Source organism: Natrix helvetica, assembly GCF_964273705.1.
Source record: "Natrix helvetica genome assembly, chromosome: 3".
Lineage (NCBI taxonomy): Eukaryota > Metazoa > Chordata > Lepidosauria > Squamata > Natricidae > Natrix > Natrix helvetica.
The window spans coordinates 128294156-128310985 of NC_138549.1; the positions used below are offsets into that span (position 1 = coordinate 128294156).

General features: G+C 38.8%; 1 protein-coding gene across 1 annotated transcript in view; it reads right to left on the bottom strand.

The window, feature by feature from the left end:
- The window catches only part of PIK3C2B (phosphatidylinositol-4-phosphate 3-kinase catalytic subunit type 2 beta), a 124813-nt gene extending 108528 nt beyond the window's left edge, over positions 1-16285 (bottom strand). The window contains exon 1 of the mRNA XM_081947805.1: positions 16086-16285. The gene's annotated coding sequence lies outside the window, so the exon portion shown is untranslated. The remainder of the gene's footprint in view (positions 1-16085) is intronic.
- Between the last annotated feature and the right edge of the window lie 545 nt (positions 16286-16830).

Sequence of the window (16830 nt, forward strand, 5' to 3'; positions counted from 1 at the left end):
TCATGTTTTGCATCTGTCTTTACACAAAGGGATAAAACAGTCCAACCTATCAAAAGCAGCACCACAAAAATCAGATTAGGAACACAAATTGAAATAGGGAAGAAAATGGTAAGTGAGCACCTGTCTACCCTAGATGAGTTCAAATCACCAGGACCGGATGGATTACACCCCAGGGTTCTGAAGGAACTGGCAGACGAGATCTCAGAACCACTGAATTATATCTTTCAGAGATCCTGGATCACCGGGGAACTACCAGAGGACTGGAAAAGAGCTGATGTGGTTCCCATCTTCAAAAAAGGGAAAAAAAATAGATCCAGGAAACTACAGACCTATCAGCCTGACCTCAATACCAGGAAAGATTCTGGAAAAAATAATCAAGCAACGAATTTGCGAACACCTAGAAGCAAACAAAGTAACAGCCAAAAGCCAACATGGATTTGTCAAAAACAGATCATGCCAGACTAATCTTATTGCATTCTTTGATAATGTGACAAAATTAGTGGACCAGAGGAATGCCGTCGATATAGTTTCCTTGGACTTCAGTAAGGCTTTTGATAAGGTAGAACATAACCTACTACTAGATGAAGTAGAAGAATGTGGGTTAGAAGCATCACCACCAGATGGATTCGTAACTGGCTGACCAACAACACTCAACGTGTAGTCCTCAATGGAACTGCATCTACATGGAGGGAAGTATGCAGTGGAGTATCCCAAGGCTCTGTTTTAGGCCCAGTACTCTTCACCATCTTCATCAATGATTTGGATGAGGGAATAAATGGGGAACTCTTCAAATTTGCAGATGACACCAAGCTGGCAGGAATAGCCAACACTCCAGAAGATAGGCTTAAGATACAGAAGGATCTTGACAAACTTGAACATTGGGCACTATCTAATAAAATGAAATTCAGTGGTGAAAAGAGTAAGGTTCTACATTTAGGCAACAAAAACGGAATGCACAGGTACAGTATAGATGATACCTTGCTCAGTAGTAGTAACTGTGAAAGGGATCTTGGAGTCCTAGTGGACAACCATTTAAATATGAGCCAGCAGTGTGCAGCAGCTGCCAAAAAAGCCAACACAGTTCTAGGCTGCATCAACAGAGGGATAGAATCAAGATCACGTGAAGTGTTAATACCACTTTATAATGCCTTAGTAAGGCCACACTTGGAATACTGCATTCAGTTCTGGTCGCCACGATGTAGAAAAGATGCGGAGACTCTAGAAAGAGTGCAGAGAAGAGCAACAAAGATGATTAGGGGACTGGAGACTAAAACATATGAAGAATGGTTGCAGGAACTGGGTATGTTTAGCTTAAGAGAAAGAAGGACTAGGGGAGACATGATAGCAGTGTTCCAATATCTCAGGGGTTGCCACAAAGAAGAGGGAGTCAAACTATTCTCCAAGGCACCTGAGGGTAGAACAAGAAGCAATGGGTGGAAACTAATGAAGGAGAGAAGCAACTTAGAACTGAGGAGAAATTTCCTGACAGTTAGAACAATTAATCAGTGGAACAGCTTGCCTCCAGAAGTTGTGAATGCCCCAACACTGGAAGTCTTTAAGAAGATGTTGGATAGCTATTTGTCTGAAACAGTATAGGGTTTCCTGCCTAGGCAGGGGGTTGGACTAGAAGACCTCCAAGGTCCCTTCCAACTCTACTATTGCATTGTATTGTATTGTATTGTATTGTATTATATTGTATTGTATTGTATTGTAACACCCACGATAGGACTATTAGAATATAGCTTGAGAGCAAACCCCACTCCTTGCTATCACTGATTATGCTATCTAGTTTGGATAATAAAACATCTGCAAGAAAACAACGAATCTCAGAGGGCACCAAGGACCCCTCATTTCAATCCTGAGCTACAAATTTTCTCCTTTATCAGTACAAAAGATAAACAATACTTCCCAATCATAAAACCACATCAACAGCAGAACTCGCCTAGCCTTCAGGGTCTGAGGAAACAGCTAAGGACTTAAAGAACCTTATAAATGGTTAACAGGGTCAGGGCCATCTGGATCTGCAAAGGGATGCAGTTCAAAAGGCTGCAATATTCATGGAGTTTTCTAGCAAAAATGTTGGACCTAATCCCTATTGGAAATCATGAAAACCAGTTTTTTTTAAAAAATAAATAAGCTGAATTATTAACCACTATTAAAACTGAGAACAGCTAAAGCAGAAGCTCTTCTTTTCCTGACTCTTCTCTTCCCTAAGGTAACAACTCCTGTAAGATTATTTCCATCTCTAGAGATAGACTCATTTTAATTTTACAGCAGCCTTGTTTATCAGAGAAGCAGGAAGAGATTTCAATAAGAACATATCCTGTAGGGAATTCATCTCTGTTTTGGATGTTTGAAAAGGAAAATTTGCTTTTAAAGTCTGTTTAATTTGTTTCTCAGTTTAAATTACAACAATCCCCCTCTGCTTCAAAGTATCAATAAAATAAATTATTAGCAATTATAAATATATATTACTAATAAATTAACTACATAATCATTCACAGGCCTGTGGAAATTTGCATACTCTGTTCTAAGTCTGCTTGAAACCCATTCGTAATACCTCTTCTTTCATTCCTTGATCATCTTTAATCAGGAGAATAAATTTATGCTTTATGCAAGGAATAGGAAGGTTTCACATTTTATGAAATTGAAATTTTAATTATTGATGGCAATCTTGCTACTTCTGCACACATTTTATAAAATGAACACAAGTGCCAATTTGGATTCAAATGAGTCAAATTCAATCCTTTCATTAAATCAATCATTAACATATTTAAAGAACAAAATGCATCATTTAATAGTAAGCGAATCAGTATTATTTCTATACTAAACCTGACAATTATCTCTCAAAGTCCTAAAAAGGAGGGTGGCTTTGAATTCCTAAATTGTTTTATCTCACTAGAATTCTTTATGGTATAGAATTCCTTTTAAGTCTATTTCAGCTTTCTAGACTGATAGTTGTTGATAACAATGCCCAAATAGTCAGCATTTTTGTCAAAAGTCTTGAGAAAATAATTCCGCCCTCCGCCAAATAATGAGTTTTGTGGTTGGTTTTCTAGATCTCTAAGGTGTATGAACATTAATTCAGTTATTAGTATGAGCTGCTATATTATTGAAAATCATAGGAAAAACAAAATAAAGATGGACTTTGTTATTTGCAGAGGTCTGTACCAGTGAAAAAACAAGAGGTAATAAAACCATGACTCAGTACTTCTATAGGAACTGCCTACAAACTGTTTTCAGCTTATTCCAATAAATGCCTCAACTTCAAAGAAAAAAGGACTACTCCAACTACCAGCTGTAGTAGAGCTACAAAGAGCACTTGTGTCTAGCAGCACAACTAAGTATCTTCACTGAGATAGTGAAAAAGCCACCAATCAGGTGAGTTACTCTGAAAACATGTGCAACCTCACAAGCAGACTAAGCAAGATCCACTGTGACCAAGCAAGGGAAAATAAGAATGAATACAGGGCATAGATGATATAATTCTTTAAAAATATGTTAACTGTACTAACAAATCACTGTGCACCTAGGTAAAGTGCAGTAATGAAAAACAAAGCAAAATCTGCTGTTCAAATGTTCTTACTCCTAAAAAGTTTCTCCTAACATTCATCTGGAATCTGTCTTCCTGTCACATAAAACTATTATTCACTCTAATTTACTAAGTATGTATGTATTACTATTATTTTTCTCTTTCTTCCTAGTATCTATCTCTCCCCACTTTGACTATAACCACATTGCTTGTATCTTTCAATTTATATTGTTTTTATTTACTGTTTCCTAATACGAATTAATAGCTTATTAGTAACCTTGACTATCACTACCGTGTTTCCCCCAAAATAAAACAGGGTCTTATTTTCTCTTGACCCCTGAAATAAGCACTTGGCCTTATTTTTGGGGCAGTCTTATTATTTTTGAGATGCAGGAGGCACCTCATGGCTGCTGCTATGTTGCAATATTTTCGGGGAGGACTTATTTTTGGAAGAGGGCTTATTTTAGCGCATGCACTCAAAATCCCAATTGGGCGTATTATCCTGGGAGATCTTATTTTCAGGGAAACAGGGTAAATGTTGTATCTTTTTATTCTTGATGAATGTATTTTTATTCTCCTTACATACATTGAGACCATATGCATCAAACACAAATTCCTTGTGTGTCCAATCACACTTGGCCAATAAGGAATTCTATTTTATTTTCTTCTGTTTAATAAAATATAATTTATAGAGCACACCATATTCTAGTCATTTTTAGAAATGCTTGGGTCACTGATAATTTACCTTTTATTTTAGCAAGTATGATATCAGGAACAATAGCAATGCTATGTGGCATTCAGGATTGGTAATGATCCTCCACTTCTTGCTGAAAGCCAATGTAAAGAATCTCACAAGAATCTGGGAAACAAATATTTAAATTAATAATGGCTGAAGTTATATGGAGTAATGTTGTGTGTAACAATATTCTTCAGGTTGAAGTACAAATTCGTAACAATTAGAGATAAAGTTCCTTTCAAGTTGAAATCAGTCAATAATTCATGGACAGATTTGTATGGTCTTCTGCTGGTGGTTTTTTTTTTTAATTTTTAATTTTTAATCTAGTTTAAAACCCTGGGATTTCCTGATGAGGAAACCACCCAAAAACCACCCAGGTCTAACTCTGCTTGACTTTCCCAAATCATTCAGGGTTAGCCAAAAGCTACTACCTAAATGGAAGCCATTTCCTTTTTAGGGATTCTGAATGGTATGTTGTTTTAGCAAATAGCAATACTTGGTTAAGCTTTTCTGGGCTCAGAAGCATCAGTCATAAGACTAGAAAAATCTTAATGACCAAATGAATGAAGATGCTTATACAACACTTGGAAGATAATAAAAACACCTATTTGGCTTATAACAGGATTTAAACTAAAGCAAGAGCTTCATCTTATTAAGGAATATAATGGAAAACATTCAGTCTAACTACTGCAACTAATCAAGGTATGTCCCTTCATCACCAGTTATGTCTAAACACATTGAAGAGATCACAGCAATTCAGAGACAAAAATCTGACATTTTGGTATCTTTATCATCTTAAATCAGGGGTCTCCAAACTTGACAACTTTAAGGCTTGTGGACTTCAACTCCCAGAATTCTCCAGCCAAATATGCTGGAGTTTGAAGACCTCTGTCTTAAGTATTAGATTGACTTATTACTAAACAAGTCAAAATAATACACTATAATTTATAGAACTACTATATATGTTTGTACAACTGGTAAGCCAAACATGAGCTAAATCAGATTATAGCACAATTGTAATATGAACATACTGTGTATATTATAAGGGTTTTCTAATAGAACCTCTAAATATTTCCAAATATGGGAGGCGTGCCAGGGGTTGTAACACAAATACATACCTATTTCCCTGGCTCAGCTGATAAGGAGGAGAGCCTGTGATTTAGTGGCTAATACATCTGCCTAATATGTAATACAGCCCAGGTTCGAATCCCAGTAAGGGTATGGCTAGCTGATGAGAGCTAAATAGCTTGAAATAGATCTATACTAGTCTCCCTTTATTTATTTATCAGCACAAATACAACACAAATAAAAAAGGCAACATTAAAAATATGGTTTTCTGCCTGGATGGTCTCCTGCAGTGAGCCGATAGATACAAAGGGGGAGTAGTGAGTTCCCTCCCATATTTGGGCATACCAGCGGTTGTAACACAAATACATACCTATTTCCCTGGCTCAGCTGATAAAGGAGGAGAGCCTGTGGCTTAGTGGCTAATACATCTGCCTAATATGTAATACTAATATGTAATATATATATGATGAATAATTATGCTTTGTAAAATAGGGATTTTAAGCAGGAAGCATAGCTTTGGCCCATGTACTCTTGTGTAAGATCATCCTATAAAATGAAAGGGACATTGAGACTCATCCAAGGATTCCACAAAGCATACGCCTTGCTCAGGAGCAATTCTTAAATCAGTGTAACACAGAGTCTTCCTTTGTAGATCAGTGGATAAGATAACTTCCCATAAAATTACTTCTTTTCCTCTAATTTAAGAGCAACTTAAATCAGGGAGTAGGCAGAATCTTCCTATGCAGCACAAAGCATTGAGATGGTTATATTATTCAGGGCAATTATCACCTTCTGCCCATTGACTACTATGCTGCCTAGTTATTACCTCCTGGAATAAAATAATGATTGTTTCTATGGTTGCAAATTCATTCATATCTATCAGTGTGCTACAAGCCAAGCCGAAGTCTCTGGATCCAACAAATACCCCTGAGTATATAGTGTTCTGAGGAATCAAATGGCCTGAGAATTGGCAAAACTTCATCTAAAATAAATGTAAATGAGAATAATCCTGTTTAGCTAAGGTCCGTTGTTGTTGTTTTGTTTTGTTTTTTGACAAAACGACACTGAATTTTCTCTACACAATGTGGGAAACATGAAAATTACAAAAGGGGAGAAATAGAATCAGAATAATTCAGTACTACATAATGGCTGATGGGAATGAGAAGACATTTCCTCTGCTGCTGCACCATGCTTATGCAGTGGTTGTGATCTTGTTATTTTAAAAATATTTTATTTTGGGGTCTTGCAGACATCAGAAGATGTGGCCCATTCACTACTATGGGAGCTATTTAACATTTGTTACATAAACTCTTTATTCAAATACATACATAAACAATCCATTTCAGAAGCATAAAAGACACCTCCAAGCATATTGAATCGTGTCCTTTGATAAGCTTTTTGATCTGATGTGAATCTTCTAGGCCTATTGCCCAGAAAGTTCAGCAGCATTATTATTTTATTTATTTTTTAAATAAATAAAATATATTAGCTGATCATCTAATATCCAATGCAGGGATGCAATGTCTTATCTCAGGATGCTAAGAAAATGCAGGGAGTGGGAGGTGGGAGTGATTTTCTCTACAGAAACAGCAGCAAATTCAGAAAGCTGTCCTCTGTAGCTCTCTGCTCCCCCTCCCCAATTTTGGCTTATAACTGCAGGAAACCACATGAAAAGAAGCCCTTTAAAAGCAAGTTGCAGGGGGGAGGGTAACCCATCTGGTAGAAGGGACATGTGTCTGAATACATGTGGGCTACAGCAGCCCAAATGTGAGCAGCCTGAGGCCAGAGCTCTTGTATTTCTAGCAGCTGAGCACCACCTGCTCAGCTCAGGAGACAGACATGGGAAGTCAAGCAGAAAGATTGTACTGAAGTCTGTGGGAATTCACAGCCAAGCCTGCCCCCCCTCCTCCACTCCCCCTCTCCTCACTGGCAGCATGAACTACCAAGCATGAAGATCACTTGCAGCCGCTGAGCTGAGGAAGGAGGGCCCAGCACAGGCCCACCCTCTTTGGGAGGGAGGATGTAGACAGGTACAAGAGCACCTGATTCCTAAAACCATGAAATCAAAGCAGAACTAAGACTAATATTTTATCAAATAATTTTAAGTGCATTTTTAAAAAGACAGATACAGAAAAAAAGGATACAGAAAAATAGTAATATACAACACATTAATTATGAAATTGCAACAGCAAAGCAAACAAAAAGGAAAAATATATAAAGCCCAACAGACTTGGAATAATTTTTGTTGGAATAATTTCAGCTTCAAATTCAAAAAAACATTCATTAATATTCCATTCCTAGACATTCTAATTCTTTATTCCATAAGTCATAAATATCAGTAATTTCAAAGCCAGCTTATTTTTAACAGCTAGTAAAATGTTTATAATTTGAACCACTAATTCCACTAATTTTAACAATTTCACTACTCCATTCAAGGTATATTGTTTAGTTTTACTCTTCAACATATACCCTCATGAAATCTGATTATCCAATCCTGTATAAAATGATACATCTTCAAGCATATGATGTAGGTGGCTACCCCTAAAACCTACTCATCCTACAGTAAATCAGTTTGTTTTCTAAATATCATGGGATAATGGATTGTTCCTCTAGACAAATGAAAAGAGTGTTTACTGCCTTCACTTGAACTAGAACAGAAGCAACCAGAAGTTGTGTAAATGTTTTGATTATTTCAAGTAGTATTTGTACATGGGCTAATCTCTACTAAAAGAAAAGCTGTTCACTGATGAAATACAGCTTCTGAATGAGACATGCATTAACGTATGTCTAATAGGAACCTTTTTTTTTTTTTAAATGGCCAAATCCAACTCATCTGGAAGACATTGGTGGTAGGTATGTAACAGAATGAATTATGGTTTATTATTTACATTGCTTTACTTTGTGAAAGGTCTGTATATTCAGCGTGCCTGCTTTTGCAGGTACAGATATACAAAAGGATTACCTGGATATTAAAGTATCCCAGAATCAACTGGTCAACTGTACAGTTCCTACTTTATTATTTTAAAAGGTTATACCGTTTTAATTTTTTCTCCTGCGCTTCTTGAAAAGAATGAGGCTAGAACACATCTATTACTTTATCATAAAAGAGGACCTGACCTGGGTCACTCACCAAATGAAAAACCGCTGGTGACCTTCTACCGCTACACCATAGAGAGTATTTTAACTTACTGCACCTGTGTATGTTTGCCAATTGCACAGTGGCAGGTAGGACAGAACTTCAAAGGGCTAACATCATTAGCCAGAGGATCATTGTTTGCCCACTCCCCTCTTTGGAAGAGCTCCCGCTGCCTTAAGAAAGTTCAAAACATTCTAAAAGAACCATCTCATCCTGGGCACCCCTTTTTTTTTTGAACTATTACCATCTGGCAGACAGTACAGGATAATAAAAACAAGGACAAATACGCTGAAAAACAGCTTCTATCCCAGGGCAGTAACTATATTGAATTCTATGGTATGTGCAAAATTAATGCAATATTGGGTTTTCAATTTCAATTGTATAGCATGTGAAAGATGTGTGTGTGTGTGTTTATTTTTATAGTTATAATGTACACTGAAGATGGCATTTAATTTTGTTGCATGATGTGCAATGACAATAAAGTAAACTAAACTAAACTACTTCCAGGCAGAGCAACTATAATCCTGTCAGGTTCTGAAAAAAAAGTCATCTTCTGTCTGATCTTTTACCAAGCATTAATTTACATCAGGGGTGCGGAACTCTGTCTCTTGTATGACTTGTGGACTTCAAATCCCAGAACCAGGCTGGCTCAGGAATTCTGGGAGTTTGAAGTCCACAAGTCATAAAAGAGACAGAGTTTCCCACCTCTGATTGACATGAATGAGTAACTGAACTGAAGGAAGCATGAGCCTCAGTGGAAAATAAAGACATCATTAATCTTGTGTAAATAATGATGATATAGGACATGGGTAGATATCAATTAACCCCTGAATTAACAACTCAATACAATTATATTTTGGCAAAGTGATTTCACTACAATGTTTGACTCTAGATTCTTTTAAAAGTAAACTATGTTATCCTAACTTAAAACCAGCACCAAAGATCTCCAGCCAATCTAGAGTCGATTTTTTTACCACCATTGTTTTCTTGCAGACTGCATTTTCTTATTCAACATGTATCATCACAAATAACACTGGTCTTTGCTAAACTTTTAATCAGTGGGAATGGGACACTAAGTGGCATAAGAAAATTTTAGACACCTTGCAGTCCAGAGAAAAAAATAAAATGGTAAGTATGTGCATCTATCTCTGTGTATACATGCAAGACAGCAAAATGACAGGCAGAAACCATCAATATTTCTTTGTGCTTCCCTGATCAAAGAGAGCATGAAATTAATAGTCTTGGTAGAAGTAGGATACATTCACGGCAATATACAGAAACCAATAATGCTTATACAACTGAATAAACAATAGTATCCAAGTATTATTTGTAAAAATGTTATAGGATTTCAAAGGAGACCAAAGAGACATACTTAAGTTATTTTCAGCATCTTCCCCAAGAGGTCAGAATGCTGCTCTAGGATTTCAGGCACTCTGCTACAGGACACCCACCTCACCAACCATAAGGTTGTCTTAGCTTCTTTCCGTTCATTCCTTGAAAACTCAACTATTCATCCTACAATTTCAATATCTGGGAAGGTAAAACCAGCAAAAGGAAACAGGAATGGGTGTGTTCACAGATGGATGATAAGACAAGGCAAAGGAGCATAGTCCTGATCCTACATTAATGAGCTGTCTTAATGCACCATCAAAACAATGCCATAGTACTCTTGGACTAAACAGGCAACATACTCAGCTTCATTAGCTTAATAAGCTAATGCTTAGAATTAACTAAGCTAATTTGTTTTGCTTTGCATTGTTTCAATCTTGTAAAAATATTAGAAAAGCTGGATTGGATCAAATGACAATGTAAAGCCCATATACAAGGCACGAGTACAATAGTATCCCCATGCTCATAACCTCAGCAGTTGATTTAAAGAAGCCTTCAAGTAGAAGAACTATATAAAAAACACAACTACTAAAATATCTTAAGGTTGCCTGATTTCCCATGAATTTGTATTTTCTCCCATTACATAAGAAGTTATTTTCATTTGTTCTAATAATCCATTCACCATTTATGTTGAATGCCTGAACCCATATTCTAGTATTTTCTGTTTTGTAAAATTAAATATGTTTTAGAGCAGTGATGGCGAACCTTTTTCATCTCGGGTGCATGCATGCTATCGCACACGCTTACATGCCCACCCCCGTGCCGTGCCTTTTGCGCATGCGTGCATGACCCCCCCCTGGGCTGCCCCGCACATGCACGCACAGCTTTCTTGGAGCCTGGGAAGGGTGAAAACATCCCCACCCCAAAGCCAGAAACAGCCCGTAAAATTTAGATGGTACATTCTTAGCATATCCTGCAACATTTCTCATCTCTTACAATAACAATTTTAAAAATTCTTGGTATCATACAACCACCTGAAAGATTTGGGCAAAGTCAACTCCTTCATGGCAGTTGCTCTCCTAACGCTATGTAAGCTTCACTGCTGGGTCATTCTATTACTTCTCAGAATTAAATTCTGCACAGCTTTCATTTTCTATGCAGAAGTTTCGGTCCAAATCAGCCACGCATGACAATTTGCACTGCAGAAACAGTCAGCTGGATCTCTCAGGCAAAGACACAAAGGGGGCCAGCTTTGCACAGGATCAGACATCCAACTGCTCTGTAAGGACAGTCACAGCCAAATCCTGATTACTCCTCAGTGTATAATCATCAAAATAATTGACATTTTTTTTCCAGATGGACACAGTATGCTTCACCTGCTAAGAATTTTTGAAAATCTAGTTGAGTACTATCATGAGCCAAAAGGACAAGTGTATTTGCGTACATATAAATCTAATATAGCACATCGTACAATTTACAGGAGTAGTTGAGGCTGCAGCGATGCAGAAATCTATCCTAAGCATTAAAAATAGAGGAACGTGTCTTCAAACTTAATTATCAAAACAAATACTTTTAATTAACTAAAATTAATTGCATATCTAAAACATTAAGTAATTGCTTCTGGCCTTATGGCTGTAATAAACAATTTGTTACATAATTAATTTTTTACGCTTGATATTGCTATCATCCCCAACTGTCTTTTCACAGGCCAGATTTTTGCACATGACCATTGGCCATTTTACCTAAGCAAATTATCTCCAGTTCATCTAACACAATTGTCCTCACCAAGCAGTGTTATAATGACTTGTAGCTGTTTTGTCAGAGTTCTTGGGAAAGCTGTAGAGAAAGTGATTAATCTCCTTCCCTGTACCTATGGAACAGATCACATGAACAAATAGCACTTGCATTCTCCATCATCTCTTGCCAGATAAGGAAAGCCTAACATTTTAGGTTAACTCTGTAGCTGGTGAGCAAAAGGGGGAAACATATGCCTTGTTGAGCCCATAAACAGCTGCTTTCCACAAAACAAAATTAATGGCCTTTAAAATGCTTGACTCTACATCTGCCATAATCCTGGATCACTTCCTATGTTGCCTAAAGCTGAGGGGTATTTCACATCTAAATATTCTGGACAGCATCATGTTGGAAGAAGCTGTGCTATAGCTTTGGGGTTGTTATTTTTTAATACACAAAGCACAAAAGCTCTTCTTTGAGTTAGTTCCAAGACAAAGCAGCCGGTATTTAACTTGGAACGTTCTGTCTTTCCTGACTGTATCAGCACAAAACTAATATATCACTTCTTTTGCAAGGTGTCTCTTCCCTTTATCTCAGTATAAAAGAAACCAAAGCGTTCCCTCTGTTAAGGTGCAACCTTGTTCAAACAGTGCTTCCAGCTTCTGTCCAACAACAGAATCATTCATCCATAATATTTTTGGGTGGCACAGACCATCCCCTTCCAATAATGAACAGGACACTCCACCTCTGTTCAGAAATTCCTACTGAATAAAAATACACCAAAGTGCTGCAGTACAATACTGCCTAGTACAGCATTATCCATTTAAAAACTCCCATCAACAGAAATCCTTCTCCAAGGACAGAATCCAGGCTATTATTCTAATTGTGTACAAAATATTCTTCTTTGGATATTTCTAGAGTACTAGGCAGCCACGAGTAATTATTCATTATCATATCTGCTCCTAGTTATGACTTTAAAGTTTAAAAAGCAGACTGATTAGCAAGTTCTTGGAATCAACTCAACACTGGTAGTAATGACCTTCCAGGCTTCTGCCTTTCCCAGACATTTCTGCAGAAGCCCCCAAACTGGATTTTTTGGCATGCAAAGCAACTGCTACCTTGCATGCAATGAATGGATAACGTATGCTATGGAGTAGCTAACAAACCTATCATGTTGATTGCCTACTCTAAATCTTAAATGTTCAACAACATTTCACCTTTACCCAAAAGGAAGATAATCCTGAAATTTAAACAACTCCCTCTATCCCCCCTCCCCCCACATAAGAATCATTAAGCAGAAACATCAAATTCCTACAGAAATATTGTGCAATGCCAGATTTCCCTAGTTGAGAACCTGGGTGTTGCCAGATGCAGCTGAAATCAATCTTTTAAGATTCCCCTCCCTCTGGCAATGGGGCTGTATGCATGTGGATAGCTATGTGGGAATAGGCATCCTTGCACACTTATCTCCCAAAAGGGAAACTCCAGGGTAAAATAGACACTGATTAAATTAATGGTTTAATAACATTCATTGCCTGTAAAATAAGACAATCCATTTATTAAATTGATATCCCACCTGTATAAACGAACCAGTCTTTCCTTCACAAACAGAAGCACACAAACCTATACTGGCCCTTTCCCGTCCAGCAGAAATAGCAAAAAAAAGGGGGGGGGGGAATTAGGATGCAGATGGGAGAAGGAAAAGGAAAGAACAAATCTGGATGGAAATAAACTAGAGGAAGAGATAAGAAGACAGAGGAGAGAAATGTGAAAAAGAATCCCTATTTAGGAATGACAAAAAGGGCAAGCAGTACAGCCCCACACCACCTCCAGTTTGGGAAGGCTAATTTTCAAAGGTATCCTCAGCACATCTTCATCATTTGCACTGCCTCCAAATTAATAGATTTACCTCTACTGCCTAAATCGTACAAACAGGATGAAGAACAGCTTTTATCCATTGGCTGTCAGACTCCTGAATGCAAAGTAACATCATAACGATGTAGTACGATAGGCTTGCAGGGCCAGCGCAATATGTTCATATTGGTGCAATATATTATACTGTAACTTTACGCACATATATGTATAGAGGATTGTGTGCTGTTGGGATTTATTGGGTTAGGGATTTTCTTTTCTTTCACTGTGAGTTATTGATATGCATTTATGTTGTGGAGGGGTCCACTAAGGGAGGCTCAGCCAATCTCATTGTACACATGTTTTGCACTGACAATAAAGGCTGAATTGGATTGAATTGGAATTAAATGATAGGTGTTTAATGGGGGGGGGGGAGGGAAGGGAAATCATCTTCCCTTCTGCCTCATCTTGCAAAAATCCAGAGGACCATTAGATTAGGGGTCCCAATCCCCGGTCCATGGACCAACACCAGTCCATGGCATGCCAGCAATTGGGCCACATAAACAAGCGAAGCTCCATCTGCGGGATGCAGGCAGTACGCAAAACCACACCCCTCTGGTCCGTGGAAAGACTTTTCTCCATGGCACCAGGTACTGGTGAGGTTGAGGGCCACTACACTAGATGACAGCATACCAACTGGTAAATATGGCATGCTTTGTATACCCAACAGTCATGTACTTCATATTTTCATGCTGACCTGAGCAGGTGGAGTTGGTTCAAGACACCAGAGAGTATCAGATTGGATAAAGGTTGACGTGAAGTTTGGTGGTAGCTATGGTGGATTTAAAATTCCCTGCTGCTCCAAACCAAATGCCTGCTACTTTTCCTTGAAATAAATGGAACTGTTCAGCCTGCCCCAGTCATGTTATGCCTTTTGTTTGCTAAAAATCCATGGCAATGTAGCCAGTGAGCCCTGACCTCACAGCTCTACCAGCTGGGGAGGGGCAGCCTTCTTCCATTGCCAGGCAGATTTCACTGCAGATAAAGCTTTTCTAGTTGGCCTTAAATAATAAAGGGATTGGCCTCTTCTAAAGATTGTTGGAAATCAATAGCAAAACTTACCAGACCTCTTCCTTCTTCCCATGTCATTGCCACCCATTAGTGAGTTCAGAGGGATCCTAGAATTGTTTTTGTTGTAATACTATTTATGTTTTTATTTACATTGCCTGGAGGATTGTATTTCGCCTTTGGGGATAATGAATACATTTATTACATGTGATGGGATTATTTGTATTCTTAAAGTAAAGATAGCATAAAGCTTAGGAAGTAGGTAAGGTATTACTAGAGTTTAACAATTATTGGCTTTTAAACCAATAGGGGAAAAAATTAAAACCCTAAATCAACTATTGTGCTAAGGTGGATCACACACCTTCTCAGCAACCACTAAAATGAAAAAGAGTAAGACATCTTTAGAACTGCTTCAATGTTACATTGTAGTGACATAATGCAGTACTAGAACACAAGGCTACTAGCATCACAGTGGAGATGAGACAGAAACAGTTGTGAAGGACATAAAATCCATGGACTTAAATCAAGGCTGCAGTTTTTTTCCCATCAACCTGTTAAATACATAGCCTTACACTTACGGACCTCCAAGTCCAGTTTCATGTTCCTGTTTTTATTTATTTTAATTTTTACAAAGCTGGGATGGACAGTACAAAGAAAATGAGTTCTAAGCAACCTGTATCTGGCCCAAAGAGGCATATATTTTTTTAATAGGTCAAGAGCTCCTGTTTCCCTTCTGCAAAGGAGACATCACTCTGCAACTGAGGATTTTTATCCTGCCTTTCATTTTAATTAGGACTATTGTAAAATCCCAATAAATCCCACCAGACATTTAGCATTAATAATAGATAGTCATAATGCAGATGTATAGAACTCCTGGAATAGTTATGAAAGAATCCCTTTACTCAGGAGTTTGGTGAGAAATTCCAACAATATGCTTACAATTGTGAACCAAATCCTAACCGGACATTCTCCAATCTCCAATATAAGGAATTCATATGCATCCCTTTTAAGCTTCCCTCTCTCTCTCTCTCTCTCTGATGCCCAATTGTGGATGATGGAGGATGTAGTCCAGCCTATGGATGAGAATTCCAGAAAGCTGGCTGGAGAAGGCTACTTCAGATATTTGTTTTAAGGAAAAGGGGAGGGTGAATTGCATTAGGATTTTCGAGCAGCCTGAAAAGCTTCAGCAGAAGAGTCTACTGCTGTCCAATGTTCAAAGTATTAGGTTTTTCCACTCTTCGCCGCACCCCTTTTGTGATCCTATCTCCCCACTTCACTCCCAGCCATTGGGATAGGATGCGGTAGAAACACACTCAGGAGAATCTTACTAAATCACACCCTGTTAAAACCATTTAAAAAAAAAAAAAACACCATCTACCTCTGCAGGTAGGGCGAGGTTATTCCAGGAACTGGGCAGGATCCGCCTCTCTACCATTCACTAGCGAGCTGGGATCAGCCTCCATGCCTACAACCTGCTGGTCAGGGTTTTAAACGACTCTCCCAAGGTTGGGCGGCTGCAACAGTTCTCCCTCATGCCTGAGCAGCAAGGTCTGTCTTCCTGCCCCAGTCCCTTTTCACAAAGGCATTCCGCCACTCGATTCCCTGCCCTCTGCAGCTGGTCGCTTTCCTACCTGATTTCCTGGATCCTCTCGCAGCAGTTTCCGAACGAGAGAATTCCTCTCGCCTTTCGTTTGTTCCACGCTTCTGTTCAGGCTCCCCTCGGGGGGCGGGGGGGGGGGATAAATTCCGGGATAGCCCTCCGGATGATCCGCTTAATCCTCCAGCATCTGGCATTAAAATCCACCCAGGAAATGAGTCGCTTCGGAAAGTTAGCCGCCGCTGCCGCTGCCGCCGCCGCCGCTGCTGAATGAACCTCACCGGGCTTGCAAATGCGTCGCTGAGCCGAGCGTAGAACGAGGCGGGGGAGACAAGGCGATGCAAAACGTACGAGAGACAATAGAGGGAAAAAGAACGGAGAGGAGAGGAAACGCGCCCCCTTTTGGAGACCTCGTGCGTCGGCTCGATGAACTCGCGTTCGTCCAACAGCCAAACTCCGGGCGCTCCGCTGCATTTCTGGAACGCAGAAAACCAACTCTTAAGCCTCGCGGACCCAACCCCCCACCCCACTCCCATTCCAGACTCGAGGCGATGGAGATTGATTTTTTTACAATCTGGGGCACCCACTAAGGTTCCCTGACAAAACCCTTTGCTTTATTCCACAGGCGAGATGGTTTCAAGCGCCACAGGAAGTTTTGTTTTCCTGGTGGCTTTTCAAAACGCGCAGCAAATTAAATGAGAAAGTTGGCTTGCGACTTTTTTCTTCTTCTTTGCCGTCCTCTGTTTTTTTTCTTTTTTCTTTTGTGAGATCTCATTTTA